The sequence below is a fragment of the Rhinolophus hipposideros genome (genome assembly GCF_964194185.1).
Source record: "Rhinolophus hipposideros genome assembly, chromosome: 13".
Taxonomy (NCBI): Eukaryota; Metazoa; Chordata; class Mammalia; order Chiroptera; family Rhinolophidae; genus Rhinolophus; species Rhinolophus hipposideros.
In genome coordinates this window covers 34,309,920-34,315,919 of record NC_138059.1, presented here as the reverse complement: position 1 = coordinate 34,315,919, position 6,000 = coordinate 34,309,920, and positions in this window count along the sequence as shown.

Here is a 6,000-nt window from a genome sequence, read left to right as displayed (position 1 = left end):
GCAACCTTGGGGTTGAAAGCCTACAGGCCCATGTGGGAATCGAACTGGCAGCCTTCAGAGTTAGGAGCATGGATCTCCAACCGCCTGGGCCACCAGGCCGGCCCCCAATTTGTACTTCTTAATCCTTTCACCTGTTACACCCTGTCCCCCACCCCCTCCTATCAAACACCCAGATAAATCTAGTACCCATCTGACACCATACATAGTTACAATATTATTGACTATATTCCTTGTGCTATACACTACCATCCCCATGATTACTTTGTAACAACGTATTTACACTTCTTAATCCCTTCCCCCTTTTAACCCACCCCAACCTCATTCCCATCTGGCAATCATCAAAATGTTCTCTGTATCTGTGAGTGTTTGTTCTTAGATTCCACATGTAAGTGAAATCACATTTCATCTGTCTTTCTGTTCTCACAAATACTCCACTCAGCACAATACCCTCCAGGTCTATTCATGCCACCACAGATGGCAAGAACCCATTCCCTTCCACAGCCATGCAATATTCCATTGTATATGTGTACCGCCTCCTCTTTATTCATTCATCCATCAATGGACACCCAGGTTGCCTCCACATATTCACCATTGTAAATAATGAACATATGGATACATACGTCCTCTTGAAGTACTGTTTTGGGTTTCTTCAGATAAATAGCTAGAACTAGGAATACTGGGTCCTTGTCTCTTATTATAGCCTTTGTTATAAAGTCCATTGTGTATGGTATAAACATTGCTACTCCAGTTTCTTATTTTTATTATTTTTTTCCATTTTCAAAAAATACTTTTTCAATCCCTTCACTTTCAGTCTGTGTGTTTTTCAATTTGAAGCATCCCTTGCAGGCAGCATATGTAAGGGTTTTGTTTCCTTATCCATTCAGCCACCCTATGCTTTTGATCATTTAATCCATTTACATTGAAAGTAATTGTTGATGATGTCATAAAAATTGCAGCATGAGCTGAGCCTTTTGAAATCTCCCCTGGAATTTACAACAATTTGAACAACTATAACTCCACAAAAGACTCCCTGCACAACAGACAGGCAAGACTTAGAGGCACACTACTGAAATCACCTAAAGGTGGGCAAATTGTGTGAGTGGGGAGGAGGAAAGGGAGAAGTAAAGAGATGGGGCCACACTGGCACAGCACGCAGACCTAACTCGGTGCTCCAAGCTCGGGGCATTCCAGCACTACTGCAGCTGCAGGAGAGGGAAGAACTCGAACTGCAAGGGCCCACAGGACTAAAGGGACAGCTAAACCCAACACTCACGGGAAAGACCTCAGAGCAAAGACCGAGGGAAGAAGGCAGAAAACGGTGGTTTAAGCCCTCACTGCTGAGCAGAGAACGGAAGCCATAGGCACTGAGACTAGCCGCCCCCTCCCTAACCTCCCACAGCTCACCCCGCCCCTACCTGCCCAGTGCCAAAGCTGAACAGTAGCAGTGTAAAAGCAAAAGAACAGAATATTTGCAGTTCTGAGAACTGTGGTTCACAGAAACGGACTCACAGCCCAAGTAGTTCCAGCAAAGGGGAGGGAGACGTGGAAGCAAGACTGGCTGTGGTGGTGGTCATCGCCATTGCTCTGGACCCCCTCTATCAACCCACCCGGTCTGTCCCCACATATATGGGTGGATCCCTGCAGGAGTAAACAGAACTGCTGAAACATATGGACTCTGAATCTGGTGCAGGAAGAGATTTGGAACTTCAGAAGCTCTCCACATCCCCCCACAATGGTGGTGCCCTATGACCGAGGTAAACTGTTCACTGAGGAGAAGCCCGCCTTCCAGGGAAACCCCCATTGCATGAGAAGCTAGAATAGTGCATAGAAAATATAACACTACAGTGTGAGAGAGAAAAAAAGGCTGCAGTCAGAGAGAAAATAAAACATTCTGCCAACACCTACTGGAAAACAAAAGAAAGACCTCTTCCTATCAACCTATGGCAGAACCCACTCCTGTAGATGTCTGGGAAGAGAAATAATAAATCAGTAATTGCTGAATAACCAAGGTAGCAAGATAGCTCAGAAAGAAAATGAAAAGTCTCCAGAATATGAAGCTAAAGTCATGGAAATATTTGACGTAAATGACAGGGAATTCAAGACTGCAGTTCTGAAAAAACTCAATGACATGCAGAAAATACAGACAGGCAGTTTAATGAATTCAGAAACACAATCAAAGAACAACATGAACATTTTACCAAAGAGATTGAAATTTTTAAAAAGAATCAAATAGAATTTCTGGAGATTAAGAACTAAATAGAAGAAATGAAGAATGAAATAGCAAGCTTAGGTAGTAGAGTTGACCAGATGGAGAAAAAAATCAGTGACATAGAAGATAGAAACTAGGAAATGACACGGATGGAAGAAGAAAGAGACTTGAGACTTAAAAGACATGAAATAACTCTACAAGAACTTTCTGACTCCATCAGAAAGAGCAATGTAAGAATAATGGGCATATCAAAAGGAGAAGAGAGACGGTAACAGAGAGTATATTGAAACAAATAGTCAATGACAACTTCCCAAACTTGTAGAAAGAACGGGGTACTTGAATCCAAGAAGCAAATACAATACCGAATTATCCCAACCCCAAAATGCCTTCTCCAAGGCACACTGTATTGAAGCTGTCAAAAATTAACAAAAAACAAAGAACACTCAAGGCAGCCAGGGGAAAAGTAGACGGTAACAAAACAAGAAAAGCCCATTAGATTATCACCAGATTTTTTAGCAGAAACTCTACAAGCCAGGAGGGAGTGAAATCAAATATTCAAACTATTGAAACAGAGAAATTATGAAGCAAGGATAATATATCCAGCAAAGACATCCTTTAGATATAAAGGAGGAATAAAGACACTTCCAGACATAAATAAGCTGACATAATTTTCTAACACACGACTTGCACTACAAGAAATACTGAAGGAGGCTATTCAACCAGCATAAATAGGGATAATTTGTGACAATCATAACATAAAAAGGGGGAGAGTAAAAGCCTGAACCAGAATATGGGAATGGAGAAACTATGTATGGTGAAGAAAATGGAATACTCTAAATATGAAACTTTCTTTTACATAAACTTAGAGGTAACCATTCAAAAAAATCCAGACTGAAATATATAACGTAATAAAAGTATAAACAGATAAGAAAATCATAGAATACCGCCACAAGAAATAACAAACAAAAACAACAAGGCAAAAAAACAATAGAGACACAGTCTTACCAGAAAACCAAAGATAGAATGATAGGAAATCTTCACATTCAATAATTACCCTAAATGTAAATGGACTGAACTCACCAATAAAAAGGCACAGAGTAGCAGATTGGATCAAAAAACTAAACCCAACCATATGCCGTCACAAAGAGACACATCTCAGCTACAAGGACAAGCATAGACTCAAAGTGAAAGGGTGGAAATGGACACTCCAAGCAAATGGTGTCCAGAGAAAATCAGGTGTGGCCATACTGATATCAGATGAAACAGACTTCAGGGTGAAAAAGATAACAAGAGACAAAGATGTACATTTCATAATGGTAAAGGGGAATATACAACAAGAAGACATAACAGTCATCAATATTTATGCCCCCAATCAGGGAGCACCGAAATATACCAAGCAACTACTAACAGAACTAAAGGGAGAAATTGACCAAAACACAATTATACTGAAGGACCTAAATACATCATTGACAGCTATGGATAGATCATCCAAACAGAAAATAAATAATGAAATAGCAGCCCTAAAAGACACATTAGATGAAATGGACATAACTGACATTTATAGAGCACTTCATCCTAAAATATCAGAATATACATATTTTTCTAGTGTACATGGAACATTCTCAAGGACAGACCATACATTGGGACATTAAGCTAGCCTCAGAAGAAACTAGTTTAAGAAAATTGAAATCATACCAAGTATATTCTCTGATCACAAGGCTTTGAAACTGGATATCAACTGCAAAAAGAAAGCAAGAAAGAACACAAATACATGGAGATTAAACAACATACTTTTAAAGAACGACTGGGTAGAAGAAGAAATTAGAGGAGAGATCAAAAGATACATAAAAACAAATGAGAATGAAAATACATCCTACCAAAATTTTTGGAATGTAGTGAAAGCAGTTTTAAGAGGGAAATTTATATCATTACAGGCCTAGTTCAAGAAACAAAAAAAGTCCCAAATAAATAACCTCACGTTACACCTTAAAGAACTAGAAAAAGAAAAACAAATGAAACCCAAGGTCAGCAGAAAAAAATAATAAAAATCAGAGCAGAACTAAATGAAATAGAGAACAAAAAGACAATAGAGAAAATTAATGTGACAAAGAGCTGGTTCTTTGAAAAGATTAACAAAATTGACAAACCCTTGCTAGACTCACTAAAATAAAAAGAGAGAAGATATTAAACAATATCAGAAATGAAAAAGGGGAAGTTATAACAGATGCCACAGAAATGCAAAGCATCATCCAAGAATATTATGAAGGACTATATGCCACCAAATTCAATAACCTAGAAGAAATGGACAACTTCTTAGAAATTATAGCCCTCCTAGTCTGAACCATGAAGTATTGGAAAATCTAAACAGACCGATCACCAGTAACAAAATTGAATCAGTCATCCAAAATCTTCCCAAAAGCAAAAGTCCGGCACCAGATGGCTTCACAGTGAATTCTACGAAACCTTCAAAGAGCGTCTAATACCAATCCTGCTCAAACTCTTCCAAAACCTGAAGAAGAGACAGTACTCCCTAACTCATTCTATGAGGCCAACATTATCCTGATACCAATACCTGGTAAGGACAACACAAAAAAAGAAAAGTACAGACCAATATCTCTGATGAATACAGATGCAAAAATGCTAAACAAAATTCTAGCAAATCGATTGCAACAATGCATTAAAAAGATTATTCATCATGACCAAGTGGGGTTCATCCCAGGGGCACAAGGATGGTTCAACATATGCAAATCTATCAATGTGATACATCACATAAACAAAATAAAGGACAAAAATCATATGATTATATCAAGTGATGCAGAAAAAGCATTTGACAAGATACAACATCCACTTATGATTAAAACACTTAATAAAATAGGTATAGAAGGAAAATACCTTAACAGAATAAATGCCACATATGACAAACCCTCAGCTAATCTCATAATTAATGGTGAAAACCTGAAGCCCTTTGTTCTACGTTCAGGAACACGACAGGGCTGTCCCCTATCACCTCTGCTTTTCAACATAGGGTTGGAAGTCCTTGCCAGGGCCATCAGGCACGAGAAAGAAATAAAAGACATCCAAATTGGGAATGAAGAAGTTAAATTATCACTCTTTGCAGATGACATGATGTTATATATAGAAAACGCTAAAGACTCCACCAAAAAGCTATTAGAAACAAGCAACGAATACAGTAAAGTTGCTGGCTCATAATCAATGTACAAAAGTCCATTTCATTCCTGTGTACTAACAATGAAATCTCAGAAAAAGAAATAAAAAAAACAATTCCTTTTGCAATTGCAGAAAAAAGAATAAAATACCTAGGAATAAATTTAACCTAGGATGTTAAAGACCTGTATGCTGAAAACTATAAGACATTTTTAAAAGAAATTGAAGAAGGCACAAAGAAATGGAAAGACATTCCGTGCTCAAAAATTGGAAGAATCAAAACAGTTAAAATGGCCATATTACCCAAAGCAATATACAGATTTAATGCAATCCCCATCAAAATCCCAATGGCATTTTTTAAAGAAATAGAACAAAAAATCATCAGATTTGTTTGGAACCACAAAAGATCCCGAATAGTCAAAGCAATCTTAAGAAAAAATTACGATGCTGGAGATATCACACTCCCTGACTTTAGCTTGTACTACAGGGCAACAATAATCAAAACAGCATGGTATTGGCAGAAATACAGACACATAGACCAATGGAATAGAACTGAGAACCCAGAAATAAAACCATATAAATATGGACAAATAATTTTCGACAAAGAAGCAAAAAACATACAATGG